This window comes from Leuciscus leuciscus, assembly GCF_965113295.1.
Source record: "Leuciscus leuciscus genome assembly, chromosome: 11".
NCBI lineage: Eukaryota > Metazoa > Chordata > Actinopteri > Cypriniformes > Leuciscidae > Leuciscus > Leuciscus leuciscus.
This window is the reverse complement of record NC_138735.1, coordinates 13,531,656-13,550,375: the sequence shown is the minus strand read 5'-3', so window position 1 is coordinate 13,550,375 and position 18,720 is coordinate 13,531,656. Positions and strand designations below refer to the sequence as shown.

Here is an 18,720-nt window from a genome sequence, read left to right as displayed (position 1 = left end):
TCAAATTATATGAATTAAATCCCTGTGTTTTTACTGTTATTAAATGTATGTATTTAGTAGGCATTTCTGAATGTTATATATGGCATCATATTTTAACCTGTAGTCAATCACTTATTTATCTGTAATATGGACTTTCAACAGTACTGCAGTCTAGGAACAGTACAACCATGAGCATATAATATTACATCAGCACAATAGTAATGTAGATAGTAAATTACAGAATTCTAACTGTCAACTTTATAGAATGTAACACAGTTCCTAAATCATTATCTGCGATCGTAGATATTGTAAAAAACAATCAAACATACCCACGATGCTACAAAAGGCATAAGATGTATGCAGATGTCACAGGATTAGCTCAGATACAATAAACATACTGCTCTCTTTGCCATGCTCGATTACTTTCTGATTAATGGTCACATGACATGACTTCTTATTGAAACCTAAGATTCTTAAAGGGACCATGGCCAAATGAAAGAGAAAACAAAGGATCACATTACATTTATTTACATTTACATTTATTCATTTAGCAGACGCTTTTATCCAAAGCGACTTACAAATGAGAACAATAGAAGCAGTTAAACTAACAGTAGGACAACAATATGCAAGTGCTATGACCCTTTTCAGTTAAATCTAATGCAGTAAATGTAAATTTCTTTCTTTTTTAATTATTATTATTATTATTATAGAACAGAATAGAATAGAATAGAATAGAATAGAATAGTAGAGAAAGTGTTAGTATTACTGGATCAAGTGCTGTTTGTTACGATTCTTCTCAAAGATCGCAACAAAGTAAGGGAGACGCCACACAACCGCTACGTAAACAAATAGATTTATTTAAATAAAGTAATAAACATGAAATGTCAAGAGATCAGTATAGTGTTAGTCAGTGTGTCAGTATGTAACTGTAAGTAGCAAGCTCAAGTGATATCAGTTCAACCAAACATAACGAGAAGTCCAAATCAAAATATCGTCATCAGGGAAGTATATCACATCAGATCTCCGAAGCGGTTGTGATCTCCCATAGCCCACACCTCCCGTCAGCTCTCCGGAAGCCTCCAGAGCCGCAACAACACCAGCGAGCCATCGTCTACCTCTCTGTTTGACCCAGTGTCTTTTAAAGTACCATGATCTGGTTCAGGTGTAAAGCCACGCCCTCCAGCAATCAGCCTGTAACTTAGGGACAAACACACAAGCACTCACTGCTCAAGGACTCATTGAACCGTCACACACCCCCCTTTAAAAGATCCGATATCTTATAAGGATCCTCAAAACCTCTCAAAAAGAAAGTAAATAAAAATAATTTAACAAATCATACTTTCCTTTCAAAAGCACTCTTTATGAAATCCGATTCCCGTATAACAAGTGTTTTCACCGTCACCTCCATTCTCCCAGACTACTCAATTTATCCCCAGCAATCTGGATCCTGAAAGCATATTAAGGCAACAAACAGAGAGCACAGAAAAATAGTAACAACTGTCCAAACACTTACAGTACACTATTCGATCTAATCAGGAACATGAGATAACGCATCTTCCACTACGTTATCAGTCCCCTTGATGTGTTTTACAGTTAAACTGTAAGGCTGCAAAAAGAGAATCCAGCGCATTAACCGCTGACTCGGGGACTGTAGAGAGTGTAAAAACGTTAGAGGGTTATGATCAGAATAAACCTCCACAGGTAATCCGCCCCCTACGTACACATCAAAATGTTGAAGAGCCCAAATTAAGGATAATGCTTCCTTCTCTATTACAGAATAGTTCCTTTGGTAAGTATTAAACTTACGAGAAAAGAAACTTACAGGATGGTCAAGTCCACTCTCACCAGTCTGTAATAGAACAGCTCCAGCACCAATCTGGCTTGCATCTACTTGTATCTTAAATAGCTTATCCAGCATAGGGGCAGCTAACACAGGAGCAACAGTTAATAACAGTTTAACATGTTCAAAAGCCTTCTGACAGTTTGCACTCCAAACGAGGACTCCAGCACATCCCGCTTATTGATAGGAACCCTGTAAAAACGCTGCCGAATAGGTCGCGCATCTCCCACATCCACATCATGCTGGATCAGATGCGTACGGGTGGGCACATCTGCAAACAAACTAGGAAAATCAAACAACAACTCTATCAATTCTGACCTTTTTAACTCTGACAAATGTGAAAGCAAAGCATCTAGATTCTGAAGGGTCTCTGAATTCTTTAACCGTGGAAGCAAGACACAGTCTCCTGGTACAATCACATCCTCCCCTCCTTCTACAAAAAAAGGTTGAGAATTATCCAGAGGGACAGCAGCAACAGTAACAGCTGGCTTAACCAGTTGAGTGTCAGAATTACGAGAATGATAAGGCTTAAGTAAATTTACGTGAAAACACTGTTTAGCCTTTCGCCGATTTGGAGTTGCAATTTGATCATTTTGGTCAGTCATTTTTCGAAAAACAGTATACGGACCAGTAAACCGTGCGCAAAAAGGAGAGCCAGATGAAGGTAATAAAACCAACACCTGATCACCCGGTATAAAAACACGGCATTCGGTATGTTTGTCAAAGTGTTTCTTCATCTTATCTTGTGCTCCGACAAGATTTTTCTGAGCACTCATTCCAGCTAAAAATAAACGTCTACGGAAACCATCTACATATTCCAACAAATTTTGAGGAGGATCCTTTTCACCCAATCCCTCCCTCAAAACAGAAAGAGGACCACGTACACTGTGACCAAACACAAGATCATTCGGGCTAAAACCCAAACTCTCTTGTTGTACCTCTCTAGCTGCAAGTAACAACCAGGGTAAACCCTCCTCCCAGTCGCGGTTCAACTCCACACAGTAAGCACGTAATAACGCTTTCAAAGTTTGGTGAAACCGTTCGAGCGCACCTTGACTTTGGGCGTGATATGGGCTTGATTGATTGTGCTTGACCTTAATCACTCTCAAAATCTCAGCAAACATACGTGAAGTGAAATTAGACCCTTTATCGCTCTGAATAATCTTCGGTATCCCAAAAATAGAGATGAATTGGGTTAATGCTTTCACAACTGCTTTAGTAGTAATTCTTCTGATCGGATAAGCTGCCGGGTATCGAGTTGCCTGACACATCACATCTCAGCAAATATACATTACCTGATTTAGATTTAGGTAATGGACCCACGCAGTCAATTATTAGATGCTCAAAGGGTTTACTTGTAACCGCAATCGGACACAGAGGCACTGGTCTCAAAGATTGATTTGGTTTCCCTGTTAACTGACAGGTATGGCACGTTTTAATAAAGGCCGAAATATCCTTTTTCAAACATGGCCAATAAAACTGTCTCAAAACTCTGTTATACGTTTTATTTACTCCGAAATGACCAGCAACTTCACCATGCGAAATTCGCATTACCACCTCTCGAAATTGCTTTGGCACCACTACTTGAATTACAGATTCCTCCAACAAACCTTTCTTACAGGGAATACATTTCCTTAAGAGTATCTCATCCTGGATAAAATATCCACTGGCAGCACTTCTTACCTCCTGTGATGGAATAACATTCTCAAACAGTTGTTGTAACCCAGGATCATTCTGTTGTGCAGTCATCAACTCCCTATGAGTAATAGGAAAAAGAGTAGACAAACCAGGCACAACACAGTTAAACACTTCTTTTTCTTCACAAGATGCCTCACGACTCCTCGAACGAGTTACTGCACACGTTACAAATACCTCAGGGAATTCTTGGTTTAGTACATCAGACTTTTCAATCAATGGAGTGGACACTACCACAGGTGGTGGAATTACCTCTCGCCATACCCTATCTCCAGCTAAATTATTCCCCAGTATAACCATGACACCCTCCACTGGCAATGATGGACGCACTCCCAGGGTTACTTCTCCACAGACCAATCCGAAGTCAAGTTTATCCTGTGCAAAGGGACAGAAAGAGTTTGTAATCCAATTCCCCTGATTAAAACATTCTTCCCTTCACTTGATGCATCAGAAAAAGGCAGGACCGATTCAAGAATAAAGGATTCTGAAGCTCCGGTATCTCTCAAAATCTTAACTTGAACTTTTTTATCAGAATTAATCAAAGAAACAAAACCCTCCGTAATGAATGGTGCAAAGTGTTTTGTGCTGTCACTCTTTGACTCAGACACTGCATTACCTACTTCCATTGAAGCACTACCCGCAAAATCATTAAATCCTGTAGTCTCCGTCATCAACACTGGACTAACATTTGCATTTGTCCTATTCTTTGGACTAAATTTCAACTTTGAGGCCAAAATAGGACACTTATTTTTCCAATAACCAACATTGAAACAGTAATTGCATACTAAGTCTCGGTCACTCCTCCCACGACCCTTTTTCTCAAAATTTTAAACATAGGTTTGTTCAAATCTCTTTGATGCCACCCTATTTTCACTAAAGTTACCATACTGACGCCCTGGTCGATCCTCTTGATACACATTTTTATGCGTCAATATGTAATCATCTGCCAAGACTGCAGCTTCACTCGCGTCATTTGGCTTCTTTTCGTTTATATATGTAGCAATATAGTCAGGTACAATGTTCTTAAATTGTTCTAAAATAACCAAGTTACGCAACCTCTCGAAATGATCAACATCGGAAGCAATACACCAACGATCAAAATGTGAAACAAGTTCTCTTACCACCTCAGAATGTGTTTGGTGGTCACCTTTTCTCCAATTCCTAAAACGCTGGCGGTATGCCTCAGGAACTAACTCATAAGCTTTTAGGATAGTCACTTTTACCTTATCATAGTTTCTTCTGTCCTCCAACGTAAGCGCTGCGTATGCCTCCTGTGCTTTACCTGTAATGACAGTTTGAAGCATAATAACTCGGACCGCACTTGGCCATTTCTGCTCCTCCGCTATGGTCTCAAATAAAGAGAAAAAAACATCAGGGTCACGTTCGTTAAATTTAGGGAGCAGTCTTAAATTACCGGCAAAGTCAAAACTGCCAGACGAATGTAACTTTTCACCACCCTCTGGGGATAATATACCCTCCTTTATTAATTGCAAACGTTCCGCCTGCAGCTCAAACTCCCGTTCTGATTTTTCAAACTCAATTTTTTTCTGTGCAAATTCAATTTCGCGTTGTTTGAGTAAATTATCTGTTCTTAATTTTTCAATCTCCAACTCATACCGTTTAGTTTCCATGACCAAATCTCTATCGTGAATCTGTTGCATGTGCAAAATCTCTTTTTTCTGTTCGAAAGACAACCCTGAAAAAATATCTAACGAAGAAGTTTTTATTTCAACGTCATGTTTTTTCTTTGCAGAAACGATCAAAAGATTATTTTCGATTAAACAATCTCTCACAATAGAACGAAGTTCATTCTTCTTTATTTTTTTATCCACATCACCAATTTTAAACAGCTCTACAAGTTCCCACAATTGTTGCTTCACAAACGAATTTAACACGTCCTCCGACGGAGCTTTAACAAATTCTTCAACGGATGTCATTTTAACCTTTAACTTGTTAATTACACTCTCAACTTAAAGTAAGTGCATTAAAAACCCTAATAAGCAACGGACAAAAACACTCATTCAACTTCTCCCCTTCTACCCTACCTAACAACCCACTAACCTATTCTATGCCTAATCTTCATGCAGCTTTCAAGAGTAAAGCGACTTTAACAGGGTATATGCAGGAATCATAGAGATGAATTTACTACCTTTTACTACCTTTTTTACCACCTCCACAATATTTTTTACTACCATCACGACATCAAGCAGCAGCCCTTTTTTTGGGGGTGTGGTGGGGTGGGTGGGGTATGTAAAGCACCACTTACTACTTACTATAAGGTATAAGTGTGACACTGTCACACCCATCATACATATTAGGTACACTAATGTTTAATTGTTATCATTAAGTAGGCCTATTGTCATTGTCAATTATGTTTTTTTTGTAGTGTCGAGTTGAGTTTCAGTTGTCCTTATCTTAACCCTAGCCCTTGAGTTATCCTAACCATAGCCCTTAGCCCTAATAAGGTGAATAATAACCTTGGCACTTTGTCATTGCTATCAACTCCGACTCACTCAGGGCTCGACATTAAGCCTTTTCATGTGCTTGTCCTCTGGACAAGTAAATCTGTCATTCACTTGTCCGAGTAAAAAAGTTGCTTGTCCGGAATGTTTTTGGTGTGTGTGTGCTGTAAATATAATTTATTCTGAAGAAATATCCTCATCTGTGTTAAATCAGCTCTGATATATTTAAATCTGCATATTGTCATATCTGCACCTTTAAAGGGCCTGAATCTGAATGTAGTGTTTACATGAACGCTAAACAAGTGATCGGTTGATGTGCGTTTTAACATTGCTAAGAAAATTCCCGCTCCTCCGTGAGAGATACGAGACCGGTGCGTCTCACACGCTCATCAGTAATCACGCCACTGGCCTGCGCCGTTTTCCCACGCCCCTCAGTCGCGTCCTGCTCGCCACAGTAAACATAATGAATGGCGACTGTAGAACGCAAAAAGCCGAATCCCGGACATTTTGGGAGATCTCGAAATCCCGGGAAGACTCGTCACGGAGACTCACTAGTAGCCTAGTCTTGTTGTTTAACTGCGCGCTTTTACCGGTAGGCGTGGCTTGGGAGTGGCCTCGTAGATCAGCGAAGCAAGTGCATTCTGGGAGTTGTTGTCTTTCATCCACATAAGCCAAAAATACATTTTCTGGCTTTTCTCAGTCTAGAAAGCTCCAAATTCAAAAATAATTTCTTCTACATAAATGACCCATTTTAAAAACACATTAATCTTTCCAGAGGTGAAGTATCCCTTTAAGTAAAAGAGAGCAGACAACCAGTGGTTGTTCTGTAGGCAAACGTCAGTGACTTGAATTTGATGCGAGCAGCAACTGGCAACCAGTGCAATTTTGTGAGGAGAGGAATGACGTGCTCTCTTCAGCTCGTTAAAGACCACTCTAGCTGCGGCATTCTGGATCAGTTGCAGAGGTTTGACCGTGCAAGCTGGAAGACCAGCCAGGAGAGCGTTACAATTGTCCAGTCTGGATAAAACTAGCGCTTGGACAAGGAGTTGTGTAGCATGTTCTGATAGGAAGGGCCTGATCCTCCTAATGTTGTACAAGGCAAATCTACATGACCGGGCAGTTCTAGCAATGTGGTCTGTGAAGTTCAATTGATCATCAATTACCACACCAAGGTTCCTGGCTGACCTTGATGGAGTTATGGATGACGAGTCTAGCTGAATGGAGAGGGCTCCGAGCTTGGTATTTGGCCCGAACCCAGAGTACTCCCCCCGTATTCCTGGTTGTGGTAGGAACAAACCAAAAATGAGGAGTGGTGATCGGCTCGAACCCAGAGTAATCCTTTGTATTCCTGAAAGGAACAAGCCAAAAGTGAGGAATCGGGGCGGTGGAGGGATGCTGAGAAACTGTAGAGGAATGTAGGTGAGTCGAAAGTGTATATATATAGGCTTCCTCTCATGCTGATGGGACAGACGTGGTAACTGCTGATGACAAGTTGATTGGATTGATCATTTGAACGTGCTCCTCCCGAATTTTGTTAAAGAAACATAATTTCACGAGTTCACACTTACAAATAAGTCAGATGGAAAATGAAATGCGGATTTGGCGTGCTGTCCGAGGAGAGGGCTCTGATAATTTGAGAGTACTCCCCAAGGAGATGCAAACTAATGCTGACAGCAGGCGGAAAATGATGTTGCTCTCCCCCCCAAAAAAATGGCAGAGCGCAAAGCTGAAGGTGTGCCAATCGTAGTGAGAGGGTAAGTTATTGGATTGGAGAGGTCTTCTCACTGCTGCGGCAGTTGAGAAATTTTCAAAGAACTGGGCTCCTGCGGGAGCATGAAGGAACATCACTGCTGCGCCAGTGGAGAAATTGTTTTCTTGTTTTTTTTCAAAGAAACTGAACTCCTGTGGGAGCAGAGGGAAACGTCACAGATGTGTCATTGAAGAATTTTGCTGGAGAACTGAGCTTCTGTGGGAGTGTAAAGGAACAATCACTGCTGTGGCAGTGGAGATCAGATGTAACTCCTGAAAGCTTCTAATGACCCATCTTCCGAGTTTGGATCTTTTGCTGGGAAAGTCCTTTTTGGGCAGCTGTGGTTGCTGCACCTATGCAAAATAAATGCCTAGAAATGTGCTCCGCTGGACACGATGACAACGAAGTCCTGAAGTGTCAACCAGTCCCTCTCCTGTGAAGGCCTCCTTGCCTTCCCTTTACCTCAGTACAGATAAAATGTTGTCAGGATAATTCCGGTTCGCGTGGCTACGCAGACGTGACAAAAAAATTCTGTATTATACATTTTTAAGGCCAGACAAGTGGTTTATTGAGGATTGATTTGTAAATAAGGACTAGACGCCTGCACACATATATATTCAAACGCGCATACCTTTGGACTGAACACGTAATGCGTATGTGCGCGACGTCTGCGTTTTCACAGGTTTGCGTTTTTGAGGTTTGCGCAGAGATAACGGATAATCGCTTGCACCTTCGAACCTACTTCAGGGAGTGCGTTCTCGAGACTGTCTTGCTTTGTTTTATGAAGTATGAGATGGTTTTGTTGTCACGCACAGATAGATCTGAGATTCTGGTGTGGATTTTTTGATTGAAGCTGGATTTGATGGTGAGTTCTGAGCATCTGAGGAAACCGAAAAAAGCCAAAATGAACATTGCGTCAGGGTTGTGGGTGGTGTTGATGGAGTGGTAATCTCGGCGGAGGGTGGAAATACATTTAGTGAGTATTTCTAAAGTTATTGGTTGTCTGGCGTCTGAGCGGGTGGGTTGAGTTCTTTGGATTCCTTTAATAAGCATGGACGTCTGTGAATTTGCTATTTCTGGGGAGGGTGAACTGAAAATAAGTTTGTAGAAAAATTGGATTCTGTTTAGGTAACCCTTGATGGAGCTGACTTGGAATTTCTTGGTGCTGTTGAGATGGGAAATGAATGAAGTGATGGTGAGCAGGGAACAATCAGGAAAACGCAGGTTGTAGGTGGAGTGGAAAGACTTAAAACTCTTCCATGCTGTTAGATAGGTTTGTAGGGTTCTGAGGGAAACGGCTTAGAGAATTGTATTGAGATCAAAGAGGAGTTTCAGTGGATGATTTATGGGAATATCAGCTCTGAATAGTGAGGTACTGTTGTTGGGAATGGGTCCGCCTCTGGTGCCAGCAGCCTGAATTTCTGGAACGCAAAATGAGAGAGGGAGATTTGATTTTTTGACCCTGGGATAAGTTTTGCAATTATGATGAATTGGTTGCAGGCTGAAATCCAGATCAAGCGTCTTAGGAGAGGCATTAGTGCGGAGGAATGTGAACGGCCTTTGTTTATGCAATGCACGGTTGCTTCATTGTCACAATGCACTAAAATGCTGTTGGTGGACCATTCTTTCCCCCACAGGAAGGCAATTATGACCTGAGGGTACAACTCAAACAACGCTGAGGATGTTAGTGACTGCGATGGGTCTAACAGCTGTGGGGGCCAAGTGGACGTGAACCAACGTCCTTGGTAGAATCCCCTGAAAGAGATAGAGGGAGCTGCCTCTGTAAACAGTCCTAGGGGAGAGAAACCAGATTATTATTTAAAAAAACATAGACCGTTCCATTGTTTGAGAAAGGTTATCCACAGACTGAGCTTGTTGCAGCACAAACTAGTTAGGGATATTTTATCCTCTAGTGCGTAAACTGATGACACAAGGGAGAGGAGATACGAGATGAAAGGGCGGCCTTGCGGAATTATTCGCATTGCAAAGTTTAAGTGGCCGAGCAAAGATAGCAGCTCGCGCTTGGAACAATCTGGGCTGTTTATGAGGGTGGATGTGACCAGGATTATCCTGTCGATTTTCTCCTTGGGTAGTGAGGCTTGGAAATTGACTGTGTCTAAGTTGATGCCATAAGATTCGATGGACGTGGCTGGACCCATGGTTTTATCTTGGGCTATTGGGATCCCGAGCTCGGCAAAAACTTTTTGGACTGTGGAAAGATGCAATGGCATGGCATGGCTGGAATGGCATCGGGAGGCGAGATGATTAAGAAATCATCAAGCAGGTGAATAACATAAGGAATTGCATGACTGTTAGAGAGAATCCAGCAAATAGCTTCCGATAACATGTTGAAAATCATGGGGCTGCTTTTACAGCCGAACGTTAGGCGGACAGCGAAGTAAAAATGTTCATGCCAGCGTACGACGAATAAGTGCCATGAATCTTGGTGGACGGGCTTCACTTTGAATGCACCAGTGATATCAATTTTTGCGAGCCAAGCGCCTTGCCCCGCGTTTTTAATCAAGGTTATAGTTTGATCGATGTTGTGGTAATTCTTTGAGGGAGATGAGGCTGTTTATGCTTGGAAACGGTGAATTGTGGGGTTGAGAGATCGATCATCAATCGTTTTTTTTACGTGTACATTTTCTGGTAGCTACTCCAATGGGGCTGATGTGGAAACACTCGAAAGGTGGAGTGTTAAACGGGATGATCATAAATCTTGATTCGATTTCTTTTTTAATTAGGTTGTCTACTGTTGTCAGGCTTGGCGAGAGTCTTTACTGCAAGTAAAACTCTGTGTGGGGAAGCTTTCCACACCAGGTTCGAAACCGTGCTCGAGACCGGACAGTAAATAATTAGTAAAGTTAGTGTCAGGGTGGTGAGAAAATTCTGCAGACAAACGATAAATATTCACAGGAGTCGACAAGTAATTTAAAAAAAAATCTTTATTTTGGGAACTTTTGACAGGGCATATTGTGCGGGCATGAGCAACTCCAAACTCGCCTGCAGGTGCAGCAGCAAAGTTCACTTTTTGTATGAGAAAAAACGCTGGAGTGAGTATAAATGACTCATCAGGGTCTGTTGTCACGGAAATAAGAGGTCTGGGATTGATAATGGCTGCTGCCTCTGCCATGAAGGTCCCCAGCACTTTGTGGGTAATTTTGTCTTTCAGCTGGAGGAACACGGAGTCAAGAATTCTTCCTGCAATCCCAATCATTCTTTCCCAAGTTCCACCACAATGGGTGGAATTGGGTCATTCAGGTTTCATTCATATCTCGACTGTCTGTTGAGATATGTCCCGAATTGTAGTTTAAGATCCTCTAGTGCTAGCCTTCTGCCACAATATACAGTAAAGCATAAACGATCTGGTGGTACTTCTTTTAGCCACTATGCTCCAAAAATTTGGAAATGTCTACCAGATGAAGTAAAAGAAGCTCCTAGCATTCATATAAAAAGCGGGTTAAGACATATCTTTTTAAAGTTGCTTATCAATATAACAATATGGTGTTGTAATATAACAAAGCTGTGTGTAAGTCAGTTTTATGTTCTATTTTACCTTCTAATTTTTTCTCGTTGTTTTATTTATTTTATTTTATATCGATATTGAGGTCAAACTATATTCCCAATTTACTTTATTTGACATGCTGAACCTTTATAGTTGTTTTCGAATATTTTTATATTTACATTGTGTGATTGTATTATTTGATTTTATGCATATGAAGCACTTTGAGTTGCATTCTATGTATGAAAAGTGCTATACAAATAAATGTATATTATTATTACTATTATTATTATTATTGTTTCCCAGACATACATTGCCGACAATGATCCATCCCGGATCCAACTTGAGGTTGTGTGAGACATTCACCTTACAGACCTTATTAACTCTTATGATGTCCTGACCTAAGATAAGCATAATTGGGGCTTGTGGGTCCTGTTCTGGAATGAGGTGTGATACAGACTTTAGGTGTGCGTGACAGCGAGCCACGTCAGGGGTTGGAATCTTGTCTCTGTTATTGGGAATGTTGTTACATTCTATAAGGCTTGGTAGTAGGATGCAGACAGTTCCATCCAGAGATTCTACTTCATAGCCACTGACCCTTCTTCCATCTGACTTCTTAGATTCCTCATCCGATCCTCCTTTGAAGCTTGTCTGCCTTCCTATGTTCTGACAGACATTGCCAGTTCCGCAAAGGACTGTGGGTTAGTCTTCCTCCTTTCCAGCTGGAGACTGGCAATTAAGCCATTAAGCAGCGGTCACAATCACTCTCTGCAGTGCCACCTCTCCTGGCCGTTGCTCTTAACATCACCTGTGATCGATGCAGGTAGCTGGAAGGCTTTTCTCCATGATTTTGCAGCATAGTCATAAACTTTGCCAACAACTCTTCCCCATCCTCCACTGATCCATACATTGACTCCAGCAATTCTAAATACACTGAGAGTGACGACTGTGGACTAACGTGTTTGATTACATCAGCAGCAGGTGGAAGCAAGCTGTCTAGGATTCTTCTTGTACGAGACAAGTCTGGATCATCCAGTAGGACTTCCACACTTGCTCGCCATGTCTCGAAGTCTGGTGGGCGTGGAATAAAAAATAAAAAAAAACAGCAAAGGGGAAACGTCTGGCGAGAACGTCAAATCTCTGCTCTCTCCCATTCTTGGTGACATGACGGGTGACCCACGGTCATTGAGTGAGCTGGTGGTGCAGAGTCCCAGAGTCTGGGAGTGAATATCATCTGCATCTGACGTGCTAACAATACTTAAAGGCAACAGAGGCTCCAGGTTTTTCATTGCAGAGCAATGTGCAAACTCATAGCCTGCCAATGAAATTCAGATGTTGGGTCATCAGTATGCAGAGTACGTCTAATACTGCCATACCGCACCAGCCATGCTTCTAAGTTTTGGTCAGATTCACTCTGTGTTATGCCACCAACTATGACAGCATTGGAAACATTGACGTTTTCCATTATATCCATATTATTAGATAGCTTGTTTCACAATAATAATTATCTTTGTTTTGGCGTACTGAGAGGTCACTGTTGTTGTTAGGCAATCAATCTCCTGGCTGGCTTGCCAACTTTTTGTAGCACTTACTCTCTGGCTAATAACTTGTCTAATGTTATAATGCCAATCTATGGACCAGCGTCTCAGAAGAATAGATTTGCTGTTGAGAAAGATGCCACAATAACAGTGAAAAGACTCAGGCACTGGAAATTTGTTTGAACTCACAACTTTTTTTCTTTTTTTTTAACAGCACACAACAGGTAAGTTGCATCAACTAAAGCCGCGTTTCCACCGAAATTACCCGGAACAATTTGTCCCAGGAACTTTTTTCCCAGGAACTTTTTTTGCCCCAGACCGGTTGCTTTTTTTACACCGCGGTCTAAAGTACCGGGAAGGTAAACTGCGCGCAACTGCTCCTCCCAGTCTGCGACGGACAGTAATCAGTTTTGAGCGCCACATTTATAATAAGTATAGAGGAGATTCAAACTGTGCTGCAGTTATGTATTGGTTTACTAACGAGGTAATTAACAAAACAAAATAGACGAGCACTGATACTAAAGCGTGTTCAGAAAGCTCGTATGCGTATAAAATTAGACAACGTATGTTATCAGTTATTGTGAGATGCCTGGGACGAACGCGCAAAAATTTCCTCTTTCGCAAATACGCTTAAAAAAAGCCTGAACCCCGTCTATCAATCATAAATAGTGACAGTCTTGTAAATAGTTGTTTGTTACTAACCTCAAAGCGCTATTTCAATCCTGTTATAGTAAATTTGTAACATGGTTTGGAGTGCCTTGCAATAGATGACAATGTGTAAACATAATGACTTAATAATAAAAGCTGTGGCAGAAAAGAGACGAGCACTGATAAAGCATGTTCAGTAAGCTCGTAATGCTAACGTTAGATATAAAATTTGTATGTTATCAGCTATTGCAGACATTGACCGTGAGATGGCTGGGACGAACACGCAGAAAGTTTCCTCTTCCGCAAATACCCTTAATAAAGCCTGAAACTCGTCGCCAGTCCACCAGTTTTTTTATTAAATTTCATATTTGCAGACAGACAACTCTTACTGCATGAAGCCACAACACGAACCGCAATAGATTTTTTTAAAAAGGGAGGTTAAAAATAAATAAAATGCTGCGTGGAATCATCCAACCAAAATGCGGCGTGAACACAACAAATCAGCTTGTGCAGCGCACAAGTCCCACCCCTGAAAGTTCCTGAACTTTGAAAAAGTACTACCTCATGAGCAGGGACTATCGGAGGGGGAAATATTTACCCGGAACTTAATTTAGACCCTGGTTCCTGCGGTGTAAACACATCGAGTACCAGCCCAAAGTTCCTAGTTCCTGGGGAAAGTTCCTGCGGTGGAAACGCGGCTTAAGCAATGAAGACAGGAAAAAAAAATCCACAGATGAAATTGTTGTTTTCTAAATTTTGTTATCACTCTTTTTTTCTTTTCTTTTTTTTAGATCTCATAAAACTTTTCCCTTGGTTTTCAACAAGGTAAGTTCATATACTTTTCTTTGTTCTTTCACTTTAACAATGAGTATTTGATTCACTCTAATGAGATGAAATGTGAACACTTATAGCTAGTAACTTTGATTGATTTAAAGAAAAAGTTAACAGTGTTCAAGTATCAAAACCCAAATAATATACAACCACATTTGTCAACACAACAGAAAATCAACACGTTTCACTGAAATACAATGGATATCCTGTGATCTCAAAACCCTCAAATGCTCAGTCTTTCAAGAAAACAGTTATTTAAATTGTCCGTAGAGATATTTAAATGTCTTTCTCTGTCGACAAGGAAAAACCATCTGAAAGGAAACTGTTCCTACTGTTCGCAGAGCTCAGAAAACTTGTCTTTTTCAAACAGAAAATCCAAGAACAGACTCAATGGGGGCTCGCCAGTCCAAACCCTCCTCAAGACCACTGGAAGGCCGGGACAAATCCAGAATACAGGCACCAGAACATATATATATTTATACTACAGGGCCGTTGAATGCTTGAATCTGATTGGTTGACAAACGTTCTAAGGTGTGCATTATTTTCAGGGAAACGCACGGCTAAAGTAGTTCCAGGCAGGTCTTAACCGCATTACAGTTCCATATCACTTCGCGTAGTCAACTGTAATAACGGAAAATAGGATACAATTCATAACAAGAAAAAGCATTTAGCCCCATGCGCTTGATCTGCAATTTTCAATATCTAGCTTCACAATCAATAGAAACATGCAGTTTAATTTGAATAAATAAAGTATATAGTCCTATCTATAATCAATAGAAAATTTAACTGAATATAGGCTAAATAAATGGATAGTCCTGCAGCACGGATTTTTATTGCAGATAATATAACAAATAAATAATTATTGATAGGCCTACTTGTTAAAAGGGCTCTGTGTTTCATTTATTTGGCTATAGTCTACTGTCATCTGTCAATAATGAAAAAAAAAAAAGAATGAACGAATTAATTAAAACGAATTGAATTAATAAATAAATAATAATATTGACGCACATGCTTTTCTGTCTCATTATTGCAACATCTCTCTCTAATAACTGCATTAATAACTGCATAATGAATGTAATTTGATACTTATGACTGATCATGCCCAAACTCAGTCTGTGTTCAAAGTTGGTGTTTAAAATCTGCTGCAGTCGATGAAAACAGTCAGAGAATGTGTCAGCTAGTCGTGTGTCCCCAGCATTAGTCTGCTATCAGTGGCTCAAACCTCCGTTACTAACTCTAAAATGACGTTTTGGAATTAGCAACGGAGGCATGGGATTAGATGCGTAAGAAATTAGTCCTACATACAAGAGCATTTTAATGACAAAAACTTTACAAACGTCTTGAAATACATAATCTGAACAATGTTTCGAGGTGTGGTAACTGTAGTATAAGCGGAATAATTGACTTCAGACACGCGCGTAGCGCTCTAGAATCTTTGCTGTGTATGTTCAAGCAACTCACTCGTCTCGCACGTTGAGCTGGCAATGTTTTACAGATGGTCTTGAAGTGGTAAGTGGGCAAAGCAACAAATCGGCATTGAATTAGTTATCGGATGATATTAAAAGGTAGTGGGATTATTTGTGGTTGACCTGGAAATTTTAACTTGATCAAAAAGTTATGGATTTGATATTAGCTGCGAATTCAGAGCATTAACTTAAGTTGTGTCAGTGTAACATTATCGATAGCTAGCCTAGTCTAACCGTAAACTAGTTGGCTAACGTTACTGCCATACAAAGCCATAGTAACGTTATCTGATCGGTTTTGAAACATCTGTTCTGTTTTGTCTTGTGTCAAAGTCTCCAGCTGGTTCAATTGTTTTCAGTTTCATAGAAACGAGGGTGTTAAATTTGTTGTAGGCTAACCTCAAAATCCAACCTAACGTTATCAAGGCATCGACTTGATGTTTCTCCCATAGACTGTTATTCACGGTTCTTAACGGATCAGGCAGCTCTAAATTACTCTTTACAAGTTCCTTATTTAAAATATAATGAGCAGTGTAACTACAGTATTTCAATGATTTTACTAAAGTAATGTTACATATTATATTACATTTGATTTGATTACTTTTTTAAATTTCTGTCAAATATTAACCATTTTCAAATAAACGGGGTAGTGTTAACCTTATTCAGCACTGAAATCTGTCAAACTTCTTTCAAAGTCCTTCATCACATATTAATATTAAAATAACTTAATTTCAGAGCACCACAAAGTCAGACCTCAGCACCTTTATGTACCTTTAATGTAAGATCGTTCTTAGGTCACATACCAATTATCATAACATAAAAACTGCAATGGTACTGTTTTTAAAATCATGTGTAGTAGGCCTAAGTGTACAGTAAGTGTGTGTGTAAACATGCTTTAATGAAGTAGACTTCAAAAGCTTTTGAATTTGAGCTTACAGTTCTTTCATCAACCTGTCTTTTACATAAACTTACAAAATAGATACTTTAACTTAGTCCTCAGATAGAGGAGGGTTGCTGCTAGCTCCGTTAAGGTATTTCTGTCCCTCCCAAACTGCATTGAAATGGTATGTTTAGCAGCCAGAATTAAAAAAAATTCAGGGGGAGAAACCCCCTGACCCCTCCTAACATGATCCATATCACCCGTCAGAAAACAATTGCAACGTCTCAGATTGTATGATGCCCCTGTAAATGTCACTCATAACTAATGCAAAATAAAGTTTGTCATTTCACTCACACAAATCCATCGATAGAATTCATATAGGAGGTCGTTTCTTTCTTTCTGTTTCCCGGAGCGTCAACGAACACCACGCTCATCAGACAAACGTGCATGAGAGAGAGCTGCATCTAACTCCACACCTAAACCTCGTGCAAAACCTGGAAATATTTTTTTCCGCTGCGCCACATTCTACGCTCACATTGGCTCGTCTCAAGTTCAATACTCATCACCATTGGTCACACTAATACCCAAATGAAAATATACGTTTGTATAACATTTTTATTTTCTTTTATGAAGTTACTTCTTTTGAATAGTTTTCAATAATTCTCACATTGTTATATTAATAACAATCTTTTTTTTTCTCTATTACTCCCTGGTAACTATGGTTACACTGGGCACACGCTGAGTGCTTTATGGTAAGTGCACGTGCTGAGCACTTCGTGTACTTTATAAAATCCATGTTTATGGTAAAAGTTATGCGCTGAGGGCTTTGTACCATTTCTATGTGCCTCACACCCCGGTTCCTCACCTTGGGTTCCACTCTAGGTGCGTGTTGTCTTCGCAGGATGCTAATGATGGGCTGAAGTCATGAAGTTTCGAGAAGTCGTAGAGCCTCTTCTTAATATCATTAATTCATCTTTGTCACTAGGATATGTACCAAAAACTTGTAAGCTGGCTATTAATCCTCATATTTAAAAAACGCAACTTGACTAAGAATTAGTCAATTACAGGCTGATCTCAAATCTACCCTTTTTGTCAAAGATACTAGAAAAGGCAGTATCCTCACAACTATGTTCCTTTTTAGAAAGAAATGGTATCTGCGAGGATTTCCAGTCAGGATTTAGACCGTACCATAGTACTGAGACTGCTCTCATTAGAGTTACAAATGATTTGCTCTTATCATCCGCTCGTGGTTGTATCTTTCTATTAGTGTTACTCGATCTTAGTGCTGCTTTTGATACCATTGACCACAATATTCTTTTAAATAGACTCGAAAATTATGTTGGCATTAGTGGAATAGCATTAGCATGGTTTAAATCATACTTATCTGACCGTTATCTGTTTGTAGCAGTAAATGAAGAGATGTCTTATCGATCACAAGTTCAGTATGGAGTACCACAAGGTTCAGTGCTAGGACCGTTGCTGTTCATTCTGTACATGCTACGCTTGGGAGATATCATTAGGAAGCATGGGATTAGTTTTCACTGTTATGCCAATGATACTCAGCTCTAAATCTCTTTGAGCCCAGACGAAACTTGCCAATTCAAGAAATTAACGGAATCCATAGCTCATTTAAAAATTTGGATGACTAGTCATTTCCTATTACTTAATTCTGAAAAAACAGAGTTTCTACTGATTGGACCAAAAACCTCTGCACGTACTAATCTAGAATACTGTCTAACAATCGATGGCTGCTCTGTCAAGTCTTCGTAGTTGGTTAGGAACCTGGGTGTGCTCTTTGATACCAAACTTTCATTTGAATGCCACGTTTCTAGCATCGGTAAAACAGCATTCTTCCATTTTGAAAAATATATCTAAATTACGACGTATGCTTTCAATGAAAAATGCGGAACAGTTAGTTAATGCGTTCATGACCTCAAGGCTAGATTATTGTAATGCTCTTATGGGTGGTTGCCCTGCACGCATAATAAACCAACTACAGCTGGTCCAAAATGCAGCAGCTAGAGTTCTTACTAGAACCAGGAAGTATGACCATATTAGCCCGGTTCTGTCAACACTGCATTGGGTCCCTATTAAACATTGTATACATTTTTAAATATTGCTGATTACTTACA

At 40.1% G+C, this 18,720-nt stretch overlaps 1 long non-coding RNA gene across 1 annotated transcript in view; it reads left to right on the top strand.

Annotated features, from left to right (window-relative positions):
• LOC309509375 overlaps positions 1 to 16,871 on the top strand; it is a 73,515-nt gene extending 56,644 nt beyond the window's left edge. Inside the window, exons 2-3 of the long non-coding RNA XR_014209873.1 lie at positions 15,724 to 16,051; positions 16,359 to 16,871. This is a non-coding gene — a long non-coding RNA (uncharacterized lncRNA). The remainder of the gene's footprint in view (positions 1 to 15,723; positions 16,052 to 16,358) is intronic.
• Positions 16,872 to 18,720: the final 1,849 nt, after the last annotated feature.